This window comes from Protopterus annectens, chromosome 2.part2, assembly GCF_019279795.1.
Source record: "Protopterus annectens isolate FY-2018-M chromosome 2.part2, PAN1.0, whole genome shotgun sequence".
In the NCBI taxonomy this organism is placed as follows: Eukaryota; Metazoa; Chordata; order Ceratodontiformes; family Protopteridae; genus Protopterus; species Protopterus annectens.
Genome location: NC_056730.1, coordinates 790,178,004 through 790,192,770, shown reverse-complemented (window position 1 = coordinate 790,192,770; position 14,767 = coordinate 790,178,004).

Sequence of the window (14,767 nt, the reverse complement as noted above, 5' to 3'; positions counted from 1 at the left end):
CCAGCCTATGGTGATCCTAGTATTAGGATGGTGGCTGTCCATGACATATGTCATATAGATCGGGATATGGACATGTAGCATGTCCATCATCATGGTGTAGCAAATGTCCTTCTGCAAGGTAGACGGCATGCTGCATAGTGGAAGTGTGGATTGTGAAGGCTGGTATCGCACATCCATGCATAGCCATTACCCCTTACAGGTGGTATGTGATCCAATGTTGGTCACCACAGTGCTGTATATGCCTGGCCAGTGATCTCCGTGCTCATGGATGGCACCCTGACATGACATGAGTACCTCAGATGACTACTTAAGGGACCTGGATATGTCACCATGTCGGGGGGTGCACTGCACAGCACCATCCCTTACACAGTGTCCATAATGTTGACCACAGCCTAGGTAGTAGTTTATGGGTACAGGGATGTTCACCTAGCGGTGACACTGCTGGTATCATCCATCAGACTGTGCACATATGTCACACACCTCACACACACAGCCCATTCTGTATGTTGTTAACAACACTGACACAGCTACACTGATAGGTCATGGCCATTCACAGCCTTACATACACAGATGCCTAACAATTGTCTGTGTGGTATGGGCTACAATGAGGGTGGGGTACAACACATTAACCCTGTTCTACTGTATCTGGCACTGATGTGCTGTGCACATGTCACTCTTGCACCTTTTGTAGTTGTGAGTCTGTCAACAGGCCACTGGTGGAACGCTCCTGTGACATGCAAAGGTATTTGTAATCAAATATCCCTGTTGTCTTGTACATCTGTACTGCTAACATCTACAGTGCTAATGGTTCATGGACATGCACACCATACTCAGCAGGGTTATAGTGCGGTGCCACCCTGAATGACTGTCATCACCACTTGTGGGTTGATATTATCCAACACCCTATCTGTATTGTATGGTCATGCTAGGCACTTGTTCAGAACATGTGAGCATGTCATGAGCTACTGATTACTATAGCGCCCATTCCACACCATTTCCCACAGGTACACTGGCTGTCCTACACTTCCCAGCTTGCTGAAGGTACGACAGCTGTTGTACACACATAACACACATATCCTGTGGGACATGGTTGTATTACAGGAATGTCCAACTGTCACGTACCAGTGCTACTGCCTGTCTATATGAGGGATATGTCGTACATGTGGCAATAGAGCAATTGTCTCATGTACACATTCAATGCTCACTTCCCAACATACGGCACTACAGCCTGTGGGGGATGCACGTCTGCAGCCGTGCTTGGCCCATAGCTCTCAGGTGTACCTCATTACGGGGAACGTACCTCATTTGGGCTTCTAAAAGGTGCATGTTCCTCAAGGTTCCACATTGGAAGGGTCTGTCACACATTCATTGTTGTACATAGTTTACCTGCTAGCCATGGCTAGATAGATGAGAATCATAGTAATTCATTGGAATATCTGTTTTATACGTAAGACCAGCCTATTTTAGCCATCATATGCCCTTCCTAGTTGACACTGTTAGTAAGCCAGTTGTAAGTGTTCCATGTTTCACCCATTTGTCACACTGTATGAGGGCTAATGTTCCTCATTTTGGGGACAGGAGGCTGACAGCTATGGCTGGGGGTAATGCTGTCGCCAACCTTGACTGCACCTGACAGTCATTTGGGGATCTGTAACATTCGCAACACACCCCACCCATCACATAGTCTCACATAATCTACACCACTGGCCACACCTATGAGGACAACCTGTGCAGTATGTCTCCATACTCACTGTAGGCACCAGAGGTAGCCCCCATCATGGAAGACAACATCACCAGCTTATAGCCCACAGACTCATGTGTGCCCACCACATACAGCCAATAGTGTGTTATAACATTCACAACACACAAGTCATAGCTGACTCTGTATGGTGTCACACTGCAGTTCCACACAGCAGGCTACACAAGGCGTTAGTCGCTTACATCTTGCTGTTGGGTAACTGCGTCTGCAACATAACCTATGCACCCATGCCACACCTCACCAGGTACGATATGTCTGTCATTCGCCATGTTAGTGTGACTGCCCTGTGGTGCCACTTCACAGACTACGTGTGCAGGGACATGCAATAGCTCACCAGTCTTATAGCCCTGAGGGTGTGGGCCTAGCCCTGGGGAGCATATTGCATTCGTCCAGACACGATACCAATGTACAATGACCGACTGTGTCACTTCAATAGTTGCCTATGCTCCTATTGTCATTCCACAGGCATGTGGTATCTGTCCGCTATGACTGTCCTGGTCAAACACAATGCTGCGGCACAGATGACTTGCACCTGTCGGCCCTGGGAGTACAGCTCACATGCTAGGCTCTTGCAGCTGCTATACTGCCTGTCCTGCACAGTTTCCAATAACTGTCACCGGCAGGGCGGTAACTGGCATGCGCGACATGGGGTCATGTGACACATTGCTTGCATCTTCCCCTGTGACGCACGCAGGCAAGGCACACCTTATAATGCACCACTCCAACATCCTTGCAGTGACTGGGACCTGCCTGTAGGCTCTGTAGAGCACACCTGCAATGACAGGTTATAGATGGACCATACCTTCCAGGCACATACCTGGACCGGCACACCCACAGCTGAGGGGTTCCCATATCCCACTATGTTTTGCACACATCCTGGCAAGTTGCTTAGCACAATGCATCAGAGGTGCTCCACGTGCAACTAACTGTGTCCGGGACCGCTATATACATTGTAACAAGCGACAGAGTCAACATCATACCCCACGGGTAACATACCTTCTATGGTGGTATAGTGGACAGTGGGCCTCAGCTACTACTGATGTGTGACTGACACTACCCCACACTTCACTGGGATAGCCACTCATGTACCGACACATCCATGAGTCATACCCTCCACTCTGCTGGATCAACACATACACACCACCTCCAAGACCTACATTACCCTTGGCATGAACACTACCACAATGTGACTGGTGTTACACACCTGGGGTTATCCTCTCATTGGTGGATTCCGAACATATGCTAATCTACCTTGTTAGCCACATCCCGGAAACACACCCATCACAGCATACACAGTACATGTGTACTACTACACCTACTACAGACGTCTGCTGACAGTGGTTGTTAACATCATGACACCCGTGCAGATGGACAATGCACATACAAATGCTGACACATACCCCAGTGCACTTAATTAGCATGTACACAACTGCATGGATCATGCTATTCCACACAGAGCCATGATGGTACACACCAGATAACAGACGCCACTCTGGTGGTCATGTTCCACGGACATATGATGTACAACAACAGGTGTAGGCTGTTGCACAGTGGTGTACATTCCCATGTGTGGGGTGGCTCACTGGTCAGCTGTGGTGGGGCCACAGGGTCCCTCATCATATACTCCAAGGCTAGCTACGTAAACATAACTGCCACACATTCCGGGGTGTACCACCAGGCATTATGGTGGTATGTCAGTATTTGATGGCAACACCCACATCTGCTGTCACATACAACAGTCACTCAGGAACATTGCAGACTCAGGTATTGTTGGCAACATGCTGGAGGATGGATTCAATGCTGACAGTACACCCTCTCACTCACTACAGGGCCGCAATCCATACATGAACATTGTGGTGTCCCTGTGGTCACACCTACACAGTACTGACCTACACTCTATGTGTCCTGGAACACTGGCCCCATGTCACCTTCCAACATCCCAGGCTGTGATGTCCACCAACCTCTGAATTACTTGTCTCCCCACTAGGCCACCATATTCAGTAATAGCCTTGTTTCAGACATTGTAGACCCTGAATGGCACACAGCAGCATTTATCATACTACACACAGGTGGCACCGCATTGCACGAGTGGGACTATAGTCCTACACACCTGACTGGACTGTTCTGCGTGGCTATGGGGCACATCATCAAGGACGTCATTCTCAGAGACATTGTTGGTCTCCTGTCCTCTGCTGCCACCCAGGTTGGGCTTGTTAAGGCCAGAGCATGGCCCCTACACATGGTGGACTCCTTTCATACAGTTACCAGGGCAGTTGCTGATGGTACGGGAGTCCACACATCCTACATTGTCCTCTCATTGCCTTTTAGCACCATTCTCCATTCTGGTATTGACAACATACACATCCACCTGCACATCGTACCCTGTGTCTCAGGATGTTATGCTATGTGGCTCATGGACAGGACACACAGTGAGGCCAGCATACCATAGTACCTACTACATGTCAGGTACTTTGGCATACCACAGTCCTCAGTCATAGGGCCCCTCATGTTAAGTATATGCTTCCCTGTGGAACAGGCTGGCACAGGGGACTTTCCCTGCCTAGCTTTAGAACCCCTACATACCAAGTGCCATGATTGCTCCACCAGCTGATACTCCAACCATATGGGTGTCGCTGTGACAGATACATAATATGACTATCATGGCATCAAGCTGCATGACACAAGGTGCATGGACATCACCTTTGCATTACACCATTCACCCACTGACTATCACATGGATGGTAGTCCCCTACATACATATCACATTGTACATGTTTGCAGTACGCACATATGTCGCACCCACTCCTGTGGTTACCGTATTGCCACTGTGGCATGGATATCCTCCTACGTGGCCACACCTATCTGTACTGGGTGTGTAACTGGTACATAGGCACCCATTGTACCTCTGAACTCAAGACATCTACACACATTCAAGGGTACACCACCCCATTTATGGTGTACCTTACACAACAGCTACAGCTTTACATGCCACAACATTAACACGCCATGATGTTTACTGAGCTCCGACAGTTTAAATATGCGGCTGCACTATGGACACCACATCTGTACACATTTGCATACTACACACTCAGGGGTGACCTCTGCTGATCAGACAGGGCCCATGTCCACAACATTATTGATGGATATACTCCTCATACGCAACATAAGCAGAGGCCACTGTGAGCAACATGCTCATGGATATGTGCACACACGCCACAATGAGTGGGATGTGCTTCTGGGTTACATTCCCAAAAAGGACACTCACCATGCTGTGGAACATAAGTCCTCTGTACATCACGCAGGGACACTCAGTAGCACTGTTCATGTGATACCTCCCTTGGTGGTTGGGAGACACATGTAGGCCTGGGATCACTGCAGTGGCTGTACTGTGCAGTGGTGCAGGTGACACCTGGCTCTGCTCTTCACAGGACACTACCCTGGAGAGGTGCCACTAGTGTGAACACTGTAGTTGTGCTTACACATGGACTTGACAGATTGCATAGTACCCCACTATGCACCTGTGCAGCTATTACATGTCCTTTGTGCATGGTTACTTGGTAGCCCTTCCATTTAGATTAGCTATCATGCTATTACTATGTCCCATACCTACAGGCCATATGTATCCTGTTATTGTACATACCAATAGACGATACCTGTGGTATGCATGATATGCCTGTTAAGCTGTGTAGAATATCTGTCATATCTACCTATAATACTATACATTACACATATTTCACATAGTATCCCATAATGCAAAGCATACTTGCTCAGCAGGACCACCTTACATATGTCATTAATGTTATTTACCCATACACATGCGTGCTGTGACAGTATATCAACATATACTATCCCCTGCTATGGCACGTCCTTGTTGGACATACCCTACCACTGACGGCGGGTTGTATGGCATTGTTCTGTTTAATGGCCTCATGTAGCATCCCTTCTGGTGTCTGTGCTGTGTACCTTGTGTCCCACTGCTGGACGTACAGATTCTACAAGCATTAGTATGCTCAGCAAGACATCACTACATCAATACCTTTCCTCACTTTATGAATTGCGGACACGTTTAATTAATGCAAACCAGGCTATACATACAGTAATACTAATTAATACAGATCATGCTATACATAACCTTACATATCGGGCGTTCTACATACCTTGTTGTCGTTACGGCGTTTCGTTTCTATCTCTCTCACAGTGTTTCAACTGTTTTTCGGTATGAGCATATGGTTTGAATGTCTGGCAAGTCATCCTTATATACGTCGATACCTGAAACATGTGGATTCTTCCCGCCAATTGGTGTTCCTGAGTGACTAATTACTTCCATATCAGCTGTGCAGCTACTCCATTCGCCAATTACGTGGCAACAGTGGGGTATAATTGGATTCTCCACTTGGGCGTTGCCTATTTGCCCTACCTTCGGGGAGACGGTCTGTATTGTGTTTTGTTATGAGTAACTGCAACTGCTATGCATGGAGACAAGTATAGTTTGGATTCATGTCCCCCGTGGATTGTGTGTGACAGGTAGAGTATTTGGTTCAACATGTGGGTGTACCTGTCATCCCGACGTCTGTTAACGGAGTATTGCAATCAATACCTGTAACATGGCTGTTTGTTCCATTATACAACGCCTGCAATTATGCATGTCGCCTTTAATCGTGTCTCTCACACGGTATGTTGAGGGTTCTGCAGATGTAATTGACTGACTGGATGTTTGTGCTGCTATTACAGTTTGTATTGCTTTAGTTTCTAGTGTGGGGGATGTTGGTGGTTGTACGTAACATATACGGTTTGTGGGCCTTGCATTTCTACATAATTCGTATATATGTGTGTGGGCTCTGTCCCTGATTAGAGAGTTAACAGTTAGTAGACTTATGTTATGGGATTGTACGTTGGGCCGTTGTTAATTGGTTTCTATATCATCTGCAGGTGAGCTTGCTACTTGTATACCTCCGTAATTGCAGCGATATATCAGGGGATATGTGTAGGTGACAGCTATCCCTTGTATTTCTGTCCCAGATATTTGCAGTCATTGTGGTTGTGTTGTTAAAAGAGCCTGTTTGCCATGGGTTTCCACCTTATCATTTGGTCATTGTTGGACACTTGCGGGACACAAAGCAGTGTTTACAGGCCAACACGTAGCCACAGTCAGTACACAGGTAGCACAAACTTTTATCCTCACTACATACCTATTGTTGTGACTTTGGATACTTATCATATTGCATGTAACATTTAAGTTTCTTACATACAGGCATAACTATTAAATACGACTGTTACATTATATATGGGACATATTTATGTCCTACCATCTCGGACATTTGCCCTTTGTACTGTTTTATGTCAGAACACACCTGCCCAGGGTGGGGATGTCCCTCCTACTGTGGTACAGGTAGTAACCGTATGCCTACGGCTAACTATACCCACACCTACCATACTGGTCTGCCTCTGACTTGGCACCAACATACACATGTTGCGGACACACACACACATTACAGTCACACAGAAACGCACACGGCACCCTCAATGCACACTTACACAGACTACAGCACTCACAGACACATTTGAACACAGTACCTATGTGGACTGTGACACCGTCAGTGGTGACTACCCGTCCCTTCATATCATCATACTATTACTCGCGGATGTACTGTTCCGCTACTGTGTTCTATCGGTCTTTCAGCCTTGTGGTTACGCATGTCGGTACGTTACACATTCCATGGTTGGCGGTATCCTACTTATTTGTACCTCCAAGATGTTATGAATGTCGTTGAACTATCTATCATATTTGCAGATATCGCTGAATCCATCTATATCACCATATATCCCTCTATTGCCCTTTCTATCTGTATTATATATGTGCATATGTGTACATATATATATATATATATATATATATATATATATATATATATATATATATATATATATATATATATATATATATATATATATATATATATATATATATATATATATATCTATATCTGGCAGGGAACATGACAGGCACACAGCACCACCATATGCTGTAAGACTCATGTACTGTTCATGCATGTCTTGGCATTCCGTGTGGCACTGGCTGTTGTGTTTACAATGTTTGAGGGCTGCCTATGTAGGAGTCACACATTGGGCCACCTATACATTACAATTTACAGGTGGTCATGTTTGTGTGCCATCCATTTTACTGTGTGTGCAGGTGGAGAGGTGTCAGTCCGTAGGGGCCTACACGGTCAGTGTATGTGCTATACGTTCCCTCTTTGCCAAGGCATAGGCATATTGGGCACGCCTCCGTCTGCCTACTGGGGCTGGCACAGTGTGTTCATGGTCTGAATCCCTCTGTGCCTGTACTGGCCTTGGCAATTGCGGTGGGCTATGAGGGCCTTCACCATTTTGTCCCTGCTGCAGCTGCTTCCGCAGGATCATATTATGTAGCATGGCACATACTATGACGATGTGGGCACACGTGCCTGGAGAGTACTGCAAGGCTCCACCAGATGTGTCCAAGCACTGGAACCATGATTTCAGCATCCCGAACACACGCTCTATGATGATTCTGGTTTGTGCATGTGCCTCATTATGGAATTCTTGCATGGGTGTGTGTGCATTTCTGATGGGAGTCATCATCCACGGCTCCAGTGCATAGCCAGCATCCCCCATGAGATGGCCATGTGGGATGTCCCCCCTGAAAAATACCTGATACAGCTGTGAGGCATGCCAGATATGGGAGTCATGGTAGCTTCCAGGGCTGCCAGCACACACATCCATGGTAATGCCCTGGGCATTGCACACAACCTGGCAGTTGATGGAGTGGAATCCCTTGCGGTTTATGTAGCGCATACCCTGCTTACCGGGTGGTGACTTGATTTGTATGTGCGTGCAGTCTATCGCACCCAGTACCTCCGGGTATTGTGCCACACGGTGGAAGTGACGCATATTGCTGGCCAACTCCTCCTGAGTTCTGGGGAAGTATATCTGCTCATTGGCATGTGGTAACATGGCATCCAGGAACTGGCTTAGTACCCTGGATGCTGATGCCTGTGAGATACCCATTATATCTCCAGTTGGCCTTTGAAAGGTACCTGTGGCCAGTATTCGCAGGCTTACACATACCTTCGTGTCCACTGGTATGGGGTCCCCTCTGTTGTTTCTGGTTCTCAGGCGTGGCCGGCACAGCTCCACTATTTGCTGTAAGATGTCCCTGTCCACCCTGTAATGCTCTACTATCTCCAGGTCATGTAGCCCCTGGTAGGTTACCCTTGGTCTGAACACTCTCCTTCTCCTCCGAGGCCTGCGGTGGTTGTCGGCATCATCCTCCACAACACCGTCAGTCTCTAACACATGCTGATGAATCAAAGCTATGGCAGCTCCCAACATGTACATTTTAAAAGTTCCCAGTGTGTTTACACCTATGGTACGGTGTTTGGGAATACACAGGTGTGTGTTGGGTGCTTACACACTTTATACTATTGTGCTGTGAACACCGATGATGTCATAGCATGTGTATGTACGTTCGTAGCTACAGGTTATGTTATGTGTTTTACTGCCGGAACTACTATTGTGGTGCCTTTGGTGTTGAATTACATTTGCCTGCCGTGGATTACCTCTTGACCTTCCCTTTACATTTCTGCGCATTGCACCTACCATTTTCTGGCGTGCATCCTGCAGCCTACTTTCATTTGTGCTTTCCTGAACCTGGCGTATCTTGCTTTATGTGTGCTACTGCCGGTCTGCTGTCGGTTTGCTTTGCTCTGCTGTGTCAGGTCTCCTATCTTTGCAATCCAATACCTCCCCTCCTTTCTTTGCATTCACATGCCTCCCCTATCCTGTTTTGCAGGTTTCTGCAAGCGGACTTGTCAGCTGCCGTCGATTGGCCTTCGTGGATTGATTGTTGTTGATTGCTCATTAGTACTCCAATTACCCTACTTTCGCATTTCCTTTTCTTCCCCTGACCTTCCTGTTTCTGCTATTGTTTGCAGTGTGTGCATCCGATTACTGGGTTTCGGGCACATTTTCATCCTCGTACACATGCGCTTTTGGCCACCATGTGTGCTCTCAGCTAAACGATTCCTCCCCACCCCTATCCTGCAGCTTTGCTTAGCAATGGACAGGCCAGATTTGCAATGCTCCAATGTGCTTAGTGCTACAGTGGCACACCCCTCTGCTGATGTCATGTATCTCCTCTGAGCCACTCCTCTGTGTTATACCGCTGCACCGTATGGTACAATCTTCCTCCGGCGGGACATTTGCGATTCAGTGTTATCTGCCTCATTTGCATGGCATTGACTACTAATTCATAGTTACCGTGCCGAACACTATCGCAAGCCCTTAGCAACCCTTGCACCTTGCCATGCCTACCATTGTGTGTTATGCTGTAAATCTGATTTCTATTACGTTGCGATTTTATGACATTTTTATATTATTTCTTTATGTTACAGCTTCCGCACACATGCCCTGCGGTTCTGCTGTGCGTTACTGTGGACATGACATTAAATGTTGTTATTTACGTGTTGTGCATCTTTTCTTATGCCATTGGCTGTGTATTTCGCCATTGGCATATGTTCACGTTGTGATACCTGGGTCTGGCCCTCTTCCATAGCTCCGATGTTATGTTTGGGAAAATGTAAACCGTGTTTTTTGGTTTACATTTCCGTGGGCTTACGCTACGCCTGCACCACTTCATGAATCGCTATATGCCTTCATTTGCATGGTGCAACACTGCACATGGGGTGATTTGCATACCTACGCCGGGGGCTGCGCAGATCTGGTGTACGCCAGTTGTGCACATGGAATTAGATCGTACCTGAATCGCTCGGCAGCCATATTTGGCATTATAACGCCTACACTATGCGTGCGCCTGGCGCAAGCTTCATGAATCCCAGGGACTAGGTTTCAAATGTGAAAGTGTTTAATTGTTTTACAACTTCCAGTTCTGAGCAATCATCTAAGAGATATGCATTTTTCACATAGAAATGTTAATTTTGTTAAGTTTCTGTTAGTCTGGGAACTGAAGGCAAGTGACAGAGTGATATCATCTGAGCAAACCCAGCAGCAATGTTGATTATTAATTTAGGAACTCCTCAGACGCAGTTTGTATCTTATCTTATCTTATTTTGTATCTTATTTTGTATCTTATCTTGGACTTGGAAACATCCTCTCATCAGCATTTGCCTCGCACTGTAAGACAGTTATTTAGGGCATTGTCTCTTTTAGATATAGATAGGAATATAGCAAAGTTTAGTTTAGATGTTTTCTGTATTTATTTGAGACTGCCCTCCAATGCTGTTTTAAAATATTTCCTGTGATTCTGAACTCTGTAGTTACTATGCTGTTTGAGTGTTATCTTGTTCTTTTTTTATTTATTATTAAATACATTTAAACCTTTTAATTGTGGCTGGTTTGTTTGGAGATATTTAAGCTCTTAGATTACTTGCATATGTATTTGGTGACACTGTATAGGCCACTCCTAAGTAGCCTTAGTCTTCGTCACACTTACCATTTGGATTAATAGTAGCATTACACAGTAAGATTGGGCACCCTTTGGTAATGGCCTTAAAAGTAGTTGATAAGTAGTGGCTGGTGGCAGCTGCTACTACCTTATAGTCCGGGCAGAAGGGGGCATAGCTAGTAAACCTGTGCCAGCCTTTCCCAGGTGTGTGTCTGTGTATAAATCATATCTCAGTGTGTGTGTGTGTGTGTGTGTGTGTGTGTGTGTGTGTGTGTGTATGTGTCTGTGTGTCTGTGTGTGTGTGTGCCAGCTACTTGGGCATGGACATGAAGCACTGGTTGCACGGAGAAGGCGTTGGAGGTTTTGGTTGCCCACACGGCTGAGACCTCAACTCTATATATGTGCCAGTGGGCAGTCTTATTAGGGATCTAGAGAAAGAGGCAAAAACCAGCCCCAGACTGACTGTGATCTCTGTGTGCTCTTAAGGGAAATTGTACTTTACTGTGTGTGTACTTGTCATCCTCCCAATGTTTAAGCCCTCGCTGCTGCTAGTGGTGAAGATTGAGGCTCCTTAATTACTGGGCCAGTGCAGGGGCATCACAGGTGTAATGATGAATTAAATTTATTTGCAAATGTATTCATGTTAATTGACAAAATTGTGATCATTTTTACAGAAATTGTTAAGAGCATTTAGCAAAAGGTACTGAAATGAAAATGTAAGTAGATGGCTTCCAAATATTTTGTTAAGAATTTTAAATATAAACATGCAAACATTAATGATACTAGACTTAATTTTACTGTTTTAAATATTAGAGTTTTGAAATTAATGTTTTTAAAAAATAAATGCCAAACAGCGAATAAAAGTAATTGTTCCCATTAGTTTTAAAGAGTCAAGTAAACTACAATAGTTAAAAAAAAACACCACAAGAATTGATGCTGAAATGTATCATGTTCTCTCTAAAGATAGTATTACTTAAGAATGAAGATTGTAAAGCTCTAATAGAAATGCATATACTAAATGTATTTCTGAGGGTGTGTGTGTGTGTGTGTGTGTGTGTGTGTGTGTGTGTGTGTGTGTGTGTGTGTGTGTGTGTGTGTGTGTGTATGTGTGTGTGTATGTGTGTGCATTTAATATTAATACAGCAATATCAGCATGGACAATTTTTCCTCAGGAAGGCAGAACAAATTAACAAATGTTTAGTGAAGGTTATTGTAAGGCAGCAGTGGTGCATCGGTTAGCATTGTCACCTCACAGCAAGAGGTTCTCCCATTCGATTCTCGGCTGGAGTGCTTCCATAGTTCCTCTAATTATTTTCCTTTACAAAATAAGGTTATTTGTTGGGTAATAATGTTAAGCCAAGTGGCATAAAGCACAGCATTCTGCTTGACACTTTCTTATAAGGATAGTTAGTGAAATTAAACATTAAAAGAAGAGTAAGTTTGTCTCATAGATACCCTGAAATGAAGTGTATAAAAGTTGCTCTCATACTTACTGCAGAGCTCAATCACATACAGCCTTCATAGCATTAAAGCTGCTCTCAATAATTCCAAAAACATTAAAAGCGAAGTGCATGTATATCCCATACAACTAGTATATGCGCTTTCACTAACTTTCCAAGACTCCAAGGTGTTCTCTATATCCATTTCACCTCTAAGTAATAATATATATTGCCCAGTATATAGGAGCCACTCTGTAAATATTTTTTAAGTTTATCTTTCTTATTCCAAACATCGGCATGTGTCTTGTCTATTTATTAATTTGTAATCCAATTCCCTATTATCCTCACAAATAAAATGATTTGTTATGAAGCTGATGAAATTGTTAAGAATAAGAACATACATTATTTATATATGTAAATTATAATATATATGTAAATTATATTATTATATAATATATGCAACATAAATACAATTATATTAATACAAAAACATACACACACAGATATATATATATATATATATATATATATATATATATATATATATATATATATATATATATATATATATATATATACATATATATATATTTGTGTCCCGTTCACATTGCCGACACTTAAAAATGCCGAATTTCATATGGCTGAGACCACATGATTGACATTTGAAATGCTGACAATGTGGAACCAGCATCTCCTTACAGTGTGGAATGGAAAGATTTCCAACCCTGCACTGTAGTGCCATCCCGGAGTTGGTATATTTAAGTTACGGGGGATGTGGAGGGCGGATCCTCCCACAGGGGTTGCGGGGGGCTTGCCCCCCTGCTAGCAGTGTTAAGTGTTTTTTGTTTTTTACTTTTGTATTTCATGTGTTTGACATTTCAAATGTACTTTCATGAACAGCAATGCTTCACAGTGTAAAAAAAGCTATCAGAGAATGGAACATACTAGATATTGTTTGTGTTCCTAAAGAAATTACTGTTACTTCATGTCAGGTTTTACCACCATTGATGTGCAGTGATCATGGGATTATAAAGGTTAATTTGTTGCAAGTTAATTCTGTCAAACTGAAATCTAAATCAATGCACAGAAGATTAATTGCAGATTATATGGAAGCAAAGCAGAAGCTGATGTGCTCAGTGGAAAAACTGCAGAAGGAATGTGGAAAGTTTTGAAAGAGAAACTGTGTGCAAAAAAATGTTTAACATCAGGATCTAGGCATACATAGTCAGTGGGATATATTTCCATACGAAAAAGATACCTAATTAAAGGGAGAGACAAAAATATAAGAAATGGAAAAGAGTTTACACTACAACTTTGAAAACTGAGATAAACAAACTGGATAAACAAATTAAACATAGTATGAGAAAAGATCAAGAAAATTTTCAAGAAATTTTTTATAAAAATATTGAGTGTAGCAGGAAACCATTTTATATACATAAGATGTGAAAGAAGTAAAGATGTACACATTGATAAACTGTGTGAAGATTCTAACATTTATTCTCAGACACAACGGACTATAGATATATTTAAAAAGTCTTATACAAAGCAGTTTGGCTCCACAGAGGGGGTGATAAATTACCTAGTGACATGCAGGTGACCTCAGATACTGAAATCAAATTATATTATATTGAAAAAGAACAATGCAAATTGGATCCAAACAAAGCACAGGAAGAGATAGAGTTAATAATATTTTCCCGAGAACACCGTGGCAAGAACTTATAGTACCATTGTATCGATATTTACCATGTCAAATAAATATGGGGAGATTCCTCAAGATTGAAGACATGCACTTGTTAAACCCGTCTTTAAGGGAAGGCGAGTAGGATAAGGCCAGAGTTATATAGACCCTTGAGTTTACTTTTGTGTTTTGGAAAATAATGGAGAAGGTAATATTGGATAGTTATTGTCAGAAATAAAAGGGTTGTGGTTTGAAAGTATATACAGCATCAGCATGCATATATTGAAAATAAATTAATTGCTACCTGTAACATGATATTCTATAAGAATATAATAACAGTTATTAATGAACAGCTTTGCTTTGATGTAATTTATATTGATTTAACTTCAGCATTTGACAGGGTCATACACAAAATATTGATAAATAAATTAGAATAACTAGGTGTTAAT